Consider the following 16688-nt stretch of genomic DNA (forward strand, 5'->3'; position numbering starts at 1 on the left):
GTGTCAGAAATGTAATTAGAAATTAGTTATGGAAGTTATCATTTTCAGTTAATTCTGCTATTAAGTTCATTGATGTCTGGACCGTGGGAAGCCCAGCAAATTAACTATGAAGTCAGAAATGTTATCACTAATTACAGTATGTTAGCCTCTCAGAGAATTAAGATGTTCTGATTGTTTTACTCTAAATGATTTAGATGGAGAAACTAGAGAATGGGTTATTCCCCACACCCTTTTTTTTTAATAGAAGATTTATTGTATATATATATTGTCTTCCTGTGCAGAGTAACAGAATGATTTGTTTCTTTCTCACTATAACAGATCTTCACATTCTCAGATACCTGTGGTGCTTATGAATTATTGGCCTCTTACTTGTGAAAGAAATCTAACACTGTCCTCACCATTTACAGGTGAGGTATTCTATAAATAATACTGTCTATAATGTGTTCTGAAATAAGATCTGTCTAGTAGGCTGAGCAAGGGGATTTATAGCTGGTGTTTTGTGATTTTGTCATTCAACTGTGTAACAATGCCCATAAACTCATGTTTCAGGTTGCACATACATTTTTTGCCTCAAACCAACTTTTTTTTACTTTTTTACTTTTTTTTTACTTTTTTTACTTTTTTTTTTTTTGAGCAGGCTATTTGGTCCTTTTACAGGTTGTTCTCAGCCTGTATTTTCAAACACACTAGTCAGTAGGAATGTGTCCTCAGAAGGGACCCACAGCAATTTGAAACAGAGAAATAGCTAAATCCCTACTATAACTGCATGATCAGACCAGAAGTATGTGAGTACATTTGACTGTTTTGATTTTTCTCTTAGTTCACTCTTTCTCATTGTAAAAAGTGGTGGAAAGTTTACAAGCTTGAAATGTAAAACAAAACTAAAGGAAACCCTCATTATGACTCTGTGTTAAAGCCTTGTGTATTGGATTTCTCCTCTTCACTCTTCCCTGTGTCCTGTGCGAAGCCCAATCAGTTTCCTTGCACAGGGAAGCAAATCAAAGGTGCAGCACTATGAGCTGCACAGCCTGCTGTTGTCACAGCCTAACTGAGATGCATCCCTCTTGGTGGGTATTGTCAGATCACACATCAGCTGATCTATAAGAAAACGTATTTTTCAAGAAAGTGCATAGCTAACCACACGCACTCAGCTTGTTACTGTTTTACTAGGAAAAAAACGAGTTTCTCCAGCACTGCCAGAAAATCCTGATGAGAAACTAGGAACAGCAAATCATGTTTTTCCTTCCTTTATAATGATGGGGCTGTTTAAAAGACAATGCCCACGGGGCAGTCCAGCTTCTTGTCAAAATGTAATCTACTGTTCCAGATGGTAAACATTCAAAGACATATTTATGGTGACTTCTACATACCTTCCTTTGACACTGGCTTTTTTTTCCCTGAGAGCACTTGTACTGGGTACACACATGAAGTTCCCATTAGCATCCTAGCAGCTGTAAAAGTGTTCAGAACTCTCAAAGATGTTCCTCACAGTGAGATAAAAATAATCTGAGACAAAGATCTGAGACCAGTACAACCTCAATAGATCTGCTCAAGGTAAAAAATTCCAGAGGTACTAAAAAGATCCATAAACTGCTGCATGAAAGCTGCAACACATTTTTGTTGCGGCTAATTCATCTTTGCTTGATATGGAATGCTGAACATACCAGGCATGTCTGTACTATCAACTGTGTTTGTGATGGGAGGGGATCTGCACTGCACAAAAGCTGGTGGGTTTCTTTTTCCCCCAGCTAGTGAAGACTAGGTGGGATACTGATTGTATCCATAGAGTTGTTTTCAAAGTGTCGCCTCTTTTATTCCCCTCCTGCTTTGAGCAGTGAGGTAGAGCCCAAGACAATGTTTCCCAGCCAGAATGTGTTCTGCCCTGAATTGACTTAATTATGTGTCAGTTTATTGCTTGTCAGGGGCTTCCTCTTCTTAGCACTTTATAATCGAGGTGGGTGAGCTTGTTCCCTCATAATATGCAACTTCAATTTCTGCTGCTTGGCATGTCTCCTCGGCCTTTCATTGATTTTTGTCTCTGTTTCAGAGGGGAAAAAAAAAGAATTATGATTGGTGTAATTTTGCCTGAAAAAACCTCCCTTGGTGAATTTCCAAACGACGTGTAAATACATCTTCAAAAAGTAGGCTAAATGAGAGGTCGTTAGGGAAAAAAAGAAAGCACGTAGGAATCCAGAAGTATCCTAGAGATGGCAAGTATCAGTGTGAAAATTATTGTAACAGCTCTCGTTCCAATCAGAAACTGATAAAAATAGTATTAAAAATGTTGTGATGCTGGGGACAGGATTTCAAAATGTGGAAGCCATTATAAAACCCACACTCAGTGGAAGTTACACAGCTATGGAAAAAAATATTTTGAAAGATCTGCAAATTCTGTTCTGACTAGACCACTTCATTGCAGGCTATTTTGACAGTTTGCAGTTTATTATCTAGCTTTGTTTAACTCACATACTGCACTTAATGTTATATGCTTGTTCATGCAGGATCAGGAGTTTGAGCCTTGTGTAACAGGAGGACTTGGGGGAGGCTGGACACTTGTCACAGATGTCATGGGAGTCATGGTTTCCGTGATTCCCTTAGCTTTAGAAAGTGCTTTGGGGGATTTGTGTTTGAGTGGGATGGCAGACTGATGCGATAACAATTGAGAAAGCTCCTTTCTGAGTGCCTTGAGAGCTGCAGTGTTCAACAGAGAAGGAGAGTCCCGTGACAACTCTGCAGTGACACTGAAAGAATCCAATTAGAGGCCACTCATGCTGTTGATACTAGATCTAGCCTAAAACATTTCCACCGTTACCACCCTCATTGTAATCCCATCCACAACACTGATAATGGGATCAAGAGTGTGTTTTCAGAACGCCGGTTTAAATTTTAACTGCTGTCTTCAGAGATTTTGAGGATATTAAATTAGAAGGCACTGAATAGCACATCTCACAAGAGAGCTACGTGACACACATGTCACCCGGTGGTTGTCTTTCTCATATTAGAGTTTCCTTCACCTCCACCACAGGTAGAGCTGCTCTAAGGAGGCTACAGATGAAGAAGGGGGGATGTATGTGCATAGCTAATAGTCCATTGAGTTATGGCTGTCCTTGCACTACAGTTACCTGTAGACCTTGTCCCTCTGCAGCGCCACAAGCGCAAAGCAGCGGGAGAAGGGAGTGGGAGGGGATATGATCCTCTTGCTGTGCCCCAGCAGTGGCAGCAAGTCTGCCTGCCTTTCCCTGCAACAAATCCTGAATCATCTCTCTGCCTTCCGAGCTGGACCAGCAACATAATATTCCCCACCACCGCCCTCTTTTTTTTTTTTTTGGTCTTCCACTTTTCTTGCTCCAACACTGATTCACCATTTCCTTATGATCAGAGTGCAGTAACTACTGTTCTTACCAAGTAGGGCACATTCAACATTGTTGTGTGCTTGCAGAGGACACTAAGTAGAAAGACTCAAAGCCTTCAACAGTGTCACCTCAAAATGCAACACAGTAATATATGAATTGCCAAGGCAGACACTTTTTAGCTGAATTAGCATATCTCAGTTATGTCAGCAGACTCCTTCTGAGAGCCCCTGCAAGGTCTTTGCTTTAGTATTGCTTGCTCATGCTCAAAAGTTGTTAACTGGCAAGAGTAATTCTATTTTAATTATTGGAGTCTTAAGACTTTCATTTTCTGAGAAAACCAATACTTGTTTCATCTTCTGGTTTATGCATTGCACATAGCAGATCTCTTATCAGTGGTTTCCCAGAACTTTAATTCCCACTTTCAGAGCCTGCTTAAAGGGTTTGGTAAGCCTTTGTTACTGTGTGTGCTCTAGTAATCATGGAGCTCTGAGCCTTCCCAGCCTTAACTGTCACTGGCAATTTGGTTACAGAGAAACATTTCTGTACTAGTTGACCTTGTCACCCAAGATTTTATCATGACTTTCTTAAAATTTTGTTTCAATTTATTTTATAGCAAAAATTAACTTACAATTGACTGCAATTCTACACTGTAATTTTTATACTTCCCTGCAAAGTCAGTAATATTGTTGGAACACCAAACAAAAATATTCTTATTCACCAATTTTATCACAGACTAGTGTGATGATACCACCATTATGCTCTTGAAGATTTCTAGATGTGGTACCATCTAGACTGTTTTGTAGATCAGTGCTAGTTTATCTACAGAATATTTCATGGAGTTTCCAAATGGAAGCAAAATACTGAAAGTCAATAATTTTGTCTTATAAAAAAATCTCTCCTGATGCTGTCTGAATGTAATTATGACACTGCATGTTGCCATTTCTCAGTGGTGTAACTCTAACCCATCTTAGTAAGGAGACGAGCTGCTCCACAGCAGCTGTATTTTTGTGGTGCTTCACAGGAGGTGAATGCTGTTTGGAAAGCCCACAGAGAAGATGGGGAAGCTTTTGGCACTAGAATTCTGGAGAATAAATGTAACAGGGAGCTGAACATAGGGATTGTTTTTCTCAAAAGCATCCATAAAAACAGAACAGTGGTCTGTTCCAGTATTGTAATTGCAGTGTGCCAAGATGTTCATTATTCTAGCATGTGCACTGTTTTGTCTGTTTTCACTTAAAAACAGAAAAATGTGTTACCAAGCCCATAAATGTCTGTAGAACTGCCAACTCTCCTGACTTTTATCAGTAGTCTCATGATATCTAGCCTCCTTTGTAAAGCTCCAAGTGTTAGAGTCAAGATATAATGTGAGAAGTTCAGATCTCTCCTTTCTGTGTTGGGTTTTTCTTTTTAAATCTAATCCTTCTGGTTGCTGAGGAAGCTTCACTTACATGCAGCTCCAGAAATGTGAAGGCAACTAACGGAAATCCCAAATCTCACTATGTAAACGCATGCAGACTTTGTGAATAAGGTGGATTTGTTTATGCCATCCTGGCAGTTGGAAAAAAAAAACGAAACAACCCTTTTTTTTCCTAAACAAGTTTTGCCATAATGAGCTCCTTCCAAAACTCCTGATAACTCCCATTTTGTTAAAAAGGTCTTACTGCAACAGAGGGTGAGGGTCCTTGACTCCTCTCAGCTAGTGGAATGGCGTGCTGCCCTGGAGAAACCCATTCTTGAGCTTCCAACCCTCTGCCTCCAGCAGTGTATTCCCATCTCCATGCCAGGTGTGGCTCTTGGCTGACCTGGCAGGCTGAATGAGCCCACCACAGCAGCAGGAAGCTGCACTGGCTGTCTGCTGAGTGAGGCCGTTCAGCTCATCAAGTGGACAGAGGGTCCACATGGTACCAGGGAAACAGTTGGAGCTGGTGGCTTGGGGCGAGGGGTAGAAACGTGACAACCCTTTTAGGGGAGTGTGAGCTGCAAGATCACTCAGCTACAAGGTGACACCTCACCCTGTGAACCAGGGCACTGTGTGCATCTACAGGAGGTGTGATAATAGATATGCAATAACGTGCCAGTGTCACCATGAACAGAAGGCTAAATGTGCGCTCAATGAAAGCCTATCTGTTGCTTATGGAGAGGATGGCTGCAGTGTCATTCAGAATATGGAAGGGCCCTGCGTACTGTTTCTGACTTTTTAAATCAACAAATAGGCTTTGGAGAGAAGTGTGGGGAGAAAGGAAGAAACACAAGTGCCCGCTGAGCTGCTGCCTTAAAGGTAAATGAGATTCTGAGAATGGGGTTTAGTCTGGAGAACCAAGGCACTTGAGGTGTCCCTGGGTCTTAAATACTTATAGAGCAACTTCCTAAAGGCATGTTCTCTCTCTGATCAATGAAGGGAGTGCCTCTGAAGACCTCCAGGCATTGCAGTTGGGGAGGCAGGATTTCCAAGAGGAAATCTTCAAAGGCACCTGCATCTTTCAGTTGCACATGTAGAGATGGAGCTTATCCACTTGCTTTAAAAGGTTTGCTAAGGAGCTTAAGCTGGAGGGACTTGATATCATCTTAAGTTTGTTGCTTGGCCCACAGATCAACAATGCAATGATAAACACTGTCTATTTGAACAGCTGTGAGGTAATTCCTACACAGCTCTTTAAGGTGTCTCCTATACTTTCCACAGGAGAAAGCACGAAGCGGGTCTTTCATTTGAACAGCAGAAGCTGCAATTCACTTGAATAGACTAGGATGCTCCTCTTAGATTAAATGTAATTGTGGTACTGACTGTGGAAATGGAGCACTGCACTCCAAAGTGTCATGTTACAGTGCTGGGTTATGCCAACAAGAAAAATGCGTAGCCTTTTCTTATTAACTCACATAATTTTCTTAACTTATATAATTTAAGTTACAGGAAAGTGTTTTAAAAATCACCCACTATTGTCACTAGAAGGAATATCTCAAAGGCCTGTGGGTCAAATAAAGCTTAGGGTGATCAAAGCAGATGTTGGTGCCTGCAAGCATTAAAGGTGTAGTGTGGAATAATGGATGACCTTACAGGGGTATGATATTGAAAGAATGGAAGACAGAATTGCAAAAGATTCTGCAGCAATATTACTGGATTTAGCCATGCTAAATCTTTCAACGATTATCTCCCATTGACTTGACTGCCTCAGGGCATGCCAGTCACAAATTAGAGAACAGTAATGCAAAAGTAAACTGAATATGCTGTAAATAGTCAGCACAGTGATACCTTTTAGCTATCCCGTTTTCCAAGGACTGAAAAAATGCCAACAGTGGGAGATCTTAGAATACTTGGGCTTTGGTAGCTTAGCATCAATAAAGAAAGAAGTATGCATTCAGCCAACCTTTGTAGTAATTTTTAGCAAAGTTTCTCTTAGTGTCATTATCTACTATTCTATTGAAGAGAATAGCTGTAATACCTGAATTCCTGAATGTATCCCTAGTAAAGCACACATGAATTTACCTTGTTATCTAGTCTGCATCTAAAGCCAATTTATGAACTGAGACTGCAACACTATCTGCTTGGCCAACATTGTGTCAGATTTAGTTAGCATTACCATAGTTAGACCAATAAAAATGTTCTGAAGATAACACAAGTTTATCTGCCTGGCATTCCAGTAGTTTCTTTTATCTCTATATCAGTAGAGGGTTGGCATTTCTTATCTCACTGTAAACTTCAGTCCATTGCTGGTATATAGGCCTACAGAGGGAGATTTCCTGTGCTCTACTGCTCTGCAACTCCATTTCTAAGTGCAAAAGGCCAATGAGTTAGGTTTTTTTGTTTCCTTACACTTGGTATGGAGAATTCCTCTAAGGCTTGGATTTTCTAAAGTGCATAAGGGTAAAATGAAGAGACTTTGAGGTATGTATAGTCAGGGATCACCAGGCTTCTCAAGTAACAAATAGTTCAACATAAGAAGATGTGCAGCCACAAAAAAGACATTGAAACAGGTCTATCCCTTTTTTAGGGCTTTTCCATCCTATGCGGCTAATATCCAATTTTCCTTTTCAATAAATTGCTCTACAAACTTCTTCTCTTCACAAATTATGCAACTTTTTGCACCTCAGAAACTTGTGAAGGGTTTGAGATGTAGTATAACCATATCTCAAGAAATAGATCTGTGTTACAGATACTTGTTTTGGGTCTTGAGTACCATGGCTAACTTTAACATAAAAAAGAATTCTGTCAAATCTTGTGAATCCTTTAGAGCGGAGAATACTTGTCATCATGGTCTGCAAAAGCCACGTAAAAGAAGGGCACGGATAGATAAAATTGAAGACCATGCTGTCTTGGACAGTGACATTGTGAGACATATCTTTACATTGTCCGTTTTGAGGAACCCTGTCTACCTTGTATTTATGCCTGGAGAATTCACTGCTCCTCCTGGCAGCTGTACAGCATGGGTAGTGTGAGAATATCGTGTCTTTTGTGTGTTCCTCATTTTGTCTGCCATGTAAGAATCCTTAATTGTTGTCAGAAACCCACAGGATTATTGGAGAGAATCATGTGCCAAGAAGCTTGAACATATTCCTGTGCTGAGTGAGTTCTGCAGTCATACACAGGAGTACACCTACCAAGCTGCTGACTTTCTGTAGGTTCTACCTTTGGGTACTGGTTCAAAATTGCTTTGAATAAAGCTGTTTTTTACATACAATGGACTGTTCACTGAGGTCATTGAAACAAGCATCAGCAACTCCAACTGGGAGGAGTGATGCTGCTGCTCTGACCTGCCTTCTTCACTCCTCTCCTGGAGATTACTAATGGAGTGCATGCGCACACCTCAGGAGCTCTAGTGCAAAGTCCATTGCAGAGCAAATTTTAATTTGCCACAGTAATACTTGCCCTTCTATCACAGGCGGTTCAGATAATGACCAACAGCAATTCAGCCATTCTACATTTGCTGCACTAACACAGCCCAATAGTGAACCTGAACTGTGTGTGACACTACTGCTATCACAACAGTGGAAAAGAAATACAGACATGTGGAGCACCAGAGTGTTGAATTTGGTAGCTATTTGAACTATTCACTGGTTTTTTAGTCTCCAGCCACCTACAGCTGCCAGAACTGCCACTCTTCCCTGCTTGCGGTTGAAGAATATACTGGATTCAGTTTGGAATCAATCTCAATATGCATGTAATTATGGGCTCAGAGTTTTTCAAGTCATACCTTACTGCCAAACTACTCATCTTTAGAAAAAATGTTTAAGTGAGAGCCTAACACAAGGCAGAGCAGATCTCCCAGAATGCCTCAACCTTCTCTTCCAGACACCTTGTTGAGTCACACCTGGTATGAAATGAGGAGCCCATGTCTCAGCCCTTATCTTCAAAGCTCTGTGTGGGCCATTCTCATTGTTTGAAGAAGCTCTTTGTCTCACTTCATCATGAATCATTGACATCCACACTTAATAGAAGCAATGTGATTGAACAATGGAAGATGAAAATTCAGGTGGGCAATAAGCTGCCATGCTACTGATACAGGCATCGCAAATGAGTCTGAGTGGCAACTTCTAATAGGCAACTTCTAAAACAGAGTAGGAGTCTGAATCACGGCTGATATATCTCCCAAAGGAATGTAGACCATATTCGGCAAGCAGAGGATGAAAAGAAAATGCACTTTCTCCCTGTCTCAGTGGCATTTCAGTGTGCTTCTTACACATACCTATCAATCCATCCACATACTAGTGTGCTCAAATGTATACTTTTCTTCCAGGAGAAATTCTGAGTGTGGTATTGCATCATCAGACATTTCTAAGATACCTCTAGTTGCTGTAATGGACATGGGAAAGCGGTAGTGTCAAAGAGGAGCTAATCTGTTTCCTCAGTAGTCTGGAAATGACATACCTGAAGACCTTAATTTTCAGCTTACTTTTTTGGATGAAGTTTTTTTCGTCCTTAGAAGCCTCATGTAAAACAAAAATCTTCTACTTCGGTAAAACCATATATGCCCTGGTAACTGTTCAGTTTAAGTACATGTACATAGAAGTACACTGGATAGGAGATTACTTTAGGTACCACATACTACATAATTTGCAAAGGCTAAAGGTATTATTTCTCTTTTGCTGTTTCTTATGCATCCTTCATGTTTTTCTCTATTTTGTATACAGTACACAAACTGTTTTCCATTTACACCTTTATCTTTTGATTTTCCTACTTTAAGATCTTGTGTTCAATGCTGTCAGGAAACCGCTTTAAATAAGTGTGGAGTAATGTGGAATAGTTTTAATGAAAGCTGAAAGAATGCAAACTTAATCTTTTTCATAGGAAGTTTTGTTCTGTTCTGTCCCGTGCCCTGCTTAAACACATTAGCCTTTTTTGACCTTTTCCTTGATGAAGGTTAAGTGGGAAGTATCTTGGCTGCAGCCTTTCCAGCTTAACCAGAAAGACTTTCCATGTTTCATGTTTACTTTCCCTGCTAAGGGCATTCATTTTTCCTGAATCAAAACTGTTAAACTGGGTTTTCAGAGAGAAATTAATACCTTGTGGCAATGATGATGAAGTGTAAAGCCATCCTTTCTCATGTCTCCAGCCCTATTTTGCTAGTAATGATTTTGCCAGTCCTCTTGCTGAAGATTAACAAATCTCAGGAGCAAATATGTTTGGGTAATGGGTTCCTCCCAAGCATCTTCTGTATTGGCAGTAAGATCAAATGTAGAGAATTGCTACATCTGCAATTTATGAATACTGAGTGCATTGATTCTGCAAAAACCTAGAAATGTTACCATGTTTTCCATCTCTATCTGGGCATCTTTTGTGTCTCTGTAACATACACAGAGTGAGACTAGCTCTTGGCTAGTGAGGGGTCTGCTCTCGGTTCTTGGTGTGCTCGCTCCAAAATGTTTTGGTGGTCTCCCTGTAAAAGTTTCAGAGACAACAGGATCTATGCCCTCAGGACACTGCTGCTTTTAATGGAAAAGCTGTTGTGTTCTTCAGTTACCACACTTGAGAGGAGAAGAGGTAGGTCTGAACTTCTCTCTTGCCCCCAGTCCCAGTCGTAACCATTATAGAATTTTGCAGTTTGGGATGTTTCCGTTTGTTGTGCCACAGCAAATTGTGCTCCATGGAGCTTTGTTATGAGGGACACCACAATGTGCGGAGATAGTGTGAAAGCTGACTGTGTCATGCAGGGCAAAAACCAGCCATTCTTTAGCCTCATATTTAATTTTGGTTTAGTTCCCAATTTAATTGAGCCACTTCTAGCTCCCACAAAACACAATCATATGATTAACATTGTGTTCTTCCATAAATAATCTGAATTCAAGTAAATTCTTTATCCCTCTGTCAAGAATAAGGAAAGTCACCCTTTCTTGTAAAGAAAGAAACATTCAATCAGGGTTCTCACAAGCATATTAAACAGTTCATATACTCACAAAATGATCACTGTAAAATTCATGTTGGAAGGGAACTCGGGAGGTCGTAGGTCCTACTCAAACTAGGTTCAGCTGTGAGAGAAGATCCAGTCCCTCAGGGCTTTGCTCAGTTGGATCTTGAAAACCCCAGAAGAGGGAGAGTGCACAATGTCTTGGGCAATGTGTTCTGCTATTTGAGATGGTCATGGGGAGATGTAGGACAACTATTTCTCAAAAACATGTTCCCTTGGGATAGTCCTCTTGTGGGTTTGACTAGGTCACAAAAGATCCCCTTCAAAGAATCTCTTTCAAATTCAATGTGTTTCTGTGCAGCCCAACTAAACAGAGTGTTGAGAAGTACTGCTTATACAGGCTAAAACCGTGTGAGATCTTTATTTTGAGTTTAGACTTTATGTCGTTTATGAATTTTTATAAGAAGTTTGAGAGGACTTTAATGGAACTTTGTGAGTCCTGAAATAAATAGATCAATTTCAGACTGCAGCCTACAGTCTAGAGCCCTGAAAACAACCTTTACAATTTTGCATCTCTCATCACTGAACATTCAATTCATTCAATGCCAAGCATTTAATTGGAGTACATTACATATACCAAATTCTGGTAGTATTCTAGGAAATATAATTTTAGTTTCACCTGTCATAATTTGGGGTAAAAAGTACCTAAATTGCTTTTTTTAGTGAAAATGTTGTTCGGCATGTAAGAGACATCAACTACCAATTCATACATTATGCAAGTGATGTGACCACCTGTACCATTCAGCTAGTTTGTGAATACTGAGAGTGGAATACATATTTCCCTAAGCTCTGTTCACATCTGAGATATCTTTGTCAGAGTTTCACTTTGAGGAAATACAGAGAAAGGAACTTTCATGGATTTTTCAAGGGTTGCAGTAAAGGGGAAAACTTGTTTCTGATACTTGTTTGTAAGGGTTAGCATTGAAAATAACCTAAACTTCAGTAACATTTATTTCATAAAATCTGGTTACTGTCTTGCTATTTTTGATGTTTTCACTGAATTGAGTTCCTAGCAAGCATGGCCTGATTCATATTTTACCCATGCTTCTTCACATCCATCAGGAGTAACTACTCATAGGTAACCAATATGTGATAGCTGTCATCATCACAAACATGTAAATATCTCTGAAACTAATGGCTTGTCTACAATGACTTTTTAAATCAGTGCAGACCTGCTTGTATAAATGTACTGAAACATGTTCAGCATTTCTCAAACAAAAGGAATATTGAACCCACACCAGCTTTGCATCTGTGTGGTAAATATACTCCCATAGAACAGACATATGTGACCACTTTAATCTGGAGGATATTTCTAATTTCTTTGGTAGTCCTCTTTCAACCCAAGAGCTTTGACCATGTAATGGTTGAGGAGCTCCAAGAACCTCCTCAAGAAAACGAGTTGTCTGTTCCTGCGCATAGAAAGTTAAGACACCCAGACCCTGAGAAGGCAGAACTTTCCTTCTTGCTAGCTACTTAGGTCTAATCTTTGCATAACAGGGCAATAGGTCTGAAATGTAGTCTTGGAATCCTCACTTGCAGCTTGGAGCCTCAACACAGAATCACAGAATCCTAAGGGTTGGAAGGGACCTCAAAAGATCATCTAGTCCAACCCTCCTGCAAGAGCAGGGTAACCTAGAGTACATCACACAGGAACTTGTCCAGGCGGGCCTTGAATATCTCCAACGTAGGAGACTCCACAACCCCCCTGGGCAACCTGTTCCAGTGATCTGTCACTCTCACAGTAAAGAAATTTTTCCTGATGTTCATGGAACCTCCTATGCTCCAGTTTACACCCATTGCCCCTTGTCCTGTCACTGGACATCACTGAAAAAAACCTAGCTCCATCATCCTGACACTCACCCTTTACATATTTGTAAACATAAACCACAAATCTTTATTCTGCACTGATTCATGATCTCTGATGCCTTGGAGAGATTTCAGAATCACTCCTCCCAGCTGTTGCACTGTTAATCGGGAGATGATTGTAAATAAAGCTGAGTGTGCTCCACAGCATCTCCTTAACTACTCTGCATCTTGATGTAAATTGAAGTAGCCATTTTCAATGGTAGTTAATATGCGGGTTATAAACAATAAGTACTCTTGATGGGAAGCTCTCCCATCAAGACAGATCTCCCATTCTGATGTCTATGTTAGAGGATCAATTACCTTGGCCAGAGATGGGGGTATAGAAAATGGGACAGGTGGATGAACTAACTTCTTAATTTAACAGAGTATGAATTTCCAGAATTGTGCACGAGGATCTTGAGTTTTACTGGTGTTTTCATATCGTGTTATCCTTTATACTGTGATATTAAGGCAAGACTGCTGATATCAATTACCCAGCTTCTATATTTCAGGAATGTAGAAGAACAATGTACAATACAAAATCTGAATGAAAGAGTGTAGGCCCAAGTTTTTAAGACCTAAAATTGCTTTTATAACTGAGAGATTTCATGGTCCTTCATATTGCTAAAGAAACTCAAAAGGTATATGTTTAAAAAAACCTTCTTGAAAAGGAGACTTAATGTAGCTGAAGCTTGACTCTAATCTAATTTAGATTTTGTGAGCAGGACATGGAAAAAAAATTGACTTTGTAAGAACTAGCTCTACCATCATGTTTTAATAAGGGAAGTGAATGATCTGTGTGTGCCTGTACACAACAGAAGTAAATCCCTACATACATAACTAGAATATTTCATTGTTTTTCACTTTGCTGGACATATTTCACTTCAGGAGTTGCCTGTTTTTCAGTTTATTATGAGGATATCGATGAGTATGTAGGAGCAGTGCAAACTATAACTCCCAGCCAATCCACAAGTTCTTTTGCCTCCATCTTTAATCCAGCTATGCCAGTATGGTAAGACAAAATTTCAATGAAGGAGGATTTTTCCTTGAGGAACAAAATTTACTATCATTATGTATTATGTAATGTACTGAGGCTGCAAAATATCTACGGGCAGACTGACAAGTCACCTTTTCGACTGATAAAAATATCTTCCAACTGATTACTAAAGCCATGTTGCTTAAGGATAATGGTGTAATAGATACAAATTCATCCCACAATTCCTTTAACCTCAGTAAATATATTGCAAATGTTTAGTGTCTATTGTGGTAACATAAAGCAGAAGTCATAATTAGCCTAAACAAAACAAATAACATAGGAGAGTTTTTAAGTGTGTTTCCAATTTAAAAAAAAATTTCTCATAGATTTGCCTTTTTTTTTTTATTTCACATCTTGAATCAGACATGAGCAAATCTGTTTGTGTGTGTGTGTTTTCCCAAAGGCACTGAGAAGCATGTAGTGTGAGAATTATCATCTACAGTCACAGTCATGCTGCTATTTGATCACATGGAAAAAAAAAAAAGAAGGTAGGGGGGAATTGAAAGCTCAACAGAACTGCTTAAATGGGTTCAAACTTCAATGGTGCTGCAACCCTTAACAGAAGGCAGAGCCCAGTTGTGTTTGTGGAATGGTTCCATATTGCTAAAAAAAAACCACCACCAAACCAAAGAAAAGAAAACAATCCAAAAAAAAACCAACCAAAAAAAAATCTTAAAAGCATTGACATTAACAACGCAACATAAAAGATTTATGACTTATAATTCTTTTTCTTTCTGTCTTTTTCAGTATCATGTGCATTCTCCAAATCAAAGAGACAAAGTTTCCAGCAAGTAGCCTTCCTTCCCTCCTTCCTTTCCTTCCCATTTTTCACTTTCTAAATTCCTCCTTAAATATTTAAATTAAGGTTGTCTTGCTTTTTGATTCATTGATTGTAGAGACATTGTTCTCTATGTTCAGAAGGCAAGGAGTAATCAGGAATCAGGTTTCAAGTCACAGTGACTTTGTTATTTTAAGTACTGAAATATAGGAAAAGCTTGCTTTACAAAAGCCCTGAGTTATTTTTCTGTCTGAAGCAACCTTGTCTGTTGTTTGTGTTTCTTGCTAAAAAAAAAAAAAAAAAAAAAGCTATATTTGGTTGTATAAAAAAAGTCTGCCATAACAGTATGGCAAAGGGAGATGCTGTATTATATCAACTAAGAAAGCACACGCATAACTGGGGGCTTATTACCCCAAATCAAGTCACATCTAGAGAAATTTCTTGCTCCACCTCCTCCTTCATGTATTTTGAGTACCAGTTAACATTTTAAGTGTATTTTGTGGCTGCCAAAGTCTCCCACATACCTAAACTAAGATAGATATTCTTTTAAATGCAAATTATATGTTTTATTCTCCTACAATTGGTAGCAGAAACATAGGAATACCTCATGCCCTGAAACGTTATAAAAGTTTGCATAGAAGTTAGTTTTGAGGAATAAGTGCCTCTCAGGTTCAGTCTCTTACAAGAAGATTCTGCCACCTTTCTGGTCTTTCCAAAATCAGTCATATTTGTTTCCACTTTTCTCAGTGATTAATTCCATTGGAATAATGATAATGGAAATATCCCTGAAGCCTATACTTCCATTCAATTGGCATTCATTGGCACATTTACCAAATCAAACTAATCCTACGATCATAGAATGGTTTGTGTTGAAAAAGTCATTATGGATCATCTAGTTCTAACCTCCATACCATTGGCAGGAATACCTTTCACTAGACCATGTTACTCAAAGCCCTGTCCGACCCGACTTTAAACAATTCCAGGAATGGGGCATCCACAACTTCTCTGGGCAACCTGTGCCAGCACCTCACTACCTTCAGAGTAAACAATTCCCTCCTTATACCTAACTGAAATCTACCCTTCTTCAGGGCAGACCCTGATCCTATCACTACATGCCCTTGTAAAAAGTCCCTCTCCAGATTTCTCATAGGCCACCTTTAGGTACTGGAAAGCTGCTATAAGGTCCCCCTGGAGCCTTCTCCTCTCCAGGCTCAACAAGCCTAACCCTCTCAGCCTGTGTTCATATGGGAGGTGCTCCATAGAATCATAGAATAGTTAGGGTTGGAAAGGACTTTAAGATCATCTAGTTCCAACCCCCCTGCCATGGGCAGGGACACCTTATGCTAAATCATATCAGCCAAGGCCTCGTCCAACCTGGTCTTGAACACTGCCAGGGATGGAGCATTCACAGCCTCCCTGGGCAACCTATTCCAGTGCCTCACCACCATAACAGGAAAGAATTTCCTTCTTATACCCAACCTAAACTTCCCCTGTTTAAGTTTTAATCCGTTACCCCTTGTCCTATCACTACAGTCTCTAATGAAGAGTCCCTCCCCAGTATCCCCATAGGCCCCCTCCATCCCCCTGATCATCTTCATGGCTCTACTCCGGACATCCTCCAAAGGTCCACCTCTTTCTTATGTTGGGGGTCCCATAGCTGGACACAGTACCGCAGGTGAGGTCTCACGGGAGCAGAGTAGAGGGGCAGGATCACCTGCCTTAACCTGCTGGTCACACTCCTTTTGATGCAGCCCAGGATACGATTGGCTTTCTGGGCTTGCAAGCACACACTGCCAGCTTATATTGAGCTTTTCATCAACCAGCATACCCAAGTCTTTCTCCTCTGGGCTGCTCTTGAATCTATTCTCCACCCAGCCTGTATTTCTTCTTGGGATTGTGTGGACTTACGCACAGGACCTTGAACTTGGCCTTGTTGAACTTCATGAGGTTCTCAGGGGCCCACCTCTCAAGCATGTCAAGGTCCTTCTGGATGGAGTCCCTTCCCTCCAGCATATCAACTGAACCACACAGCTTGGTGTCATCGGCAAACTTGCTGAGGGTGTACTCAATCCCACTGTGCATGTCACTGACAAAGATGCTGAACAGCACTGATTCCAGCACTGACCCCTGAGGAACCCCACTCATCACTGGTCTCCACTTGGACACTGAGCCATTGACAGCAACTCTTTGAGTGCAACCATCTAGCCAATTCCTTCTCTGTTGAGTGGTACATCCATCAAATCCATGTCTGTCCAATTAGGACACAAGGATATCTTCCA

General features: G+C 40.2%; 1 protein-coding gene across 4 annotated transcripts in view; it reads left to right on the forward strand.

The window, feature by feature from the left end:
• SULF1 (sulfatase 1) overlaps positions 1-16688 on the forward strand; it is a 122840-nt gene that overhangs the window by 1292 nt on the left and 104860 nt on the right. The window lies entirely within an intron of this gene.

This window comes from Pezoporus wallicus, unplaced genomic scaffold (genome assembly GCF_028554395.1).
Source record: "Pezoporus wallicus isolate ANWC-B61680 ecotype Strahan unplaced genomic scaffold, APGP_CSIRO_Pwel_v1 contig_4131, whole genome shotgun sequence".
Taxonomy (NCBI): domain Eukaryota; kingdom Metazoa; phylum Chordata; class Aves; order Psittaciformes; family Psittacidae; genus Pezoporus; species Pezoporus wallicus.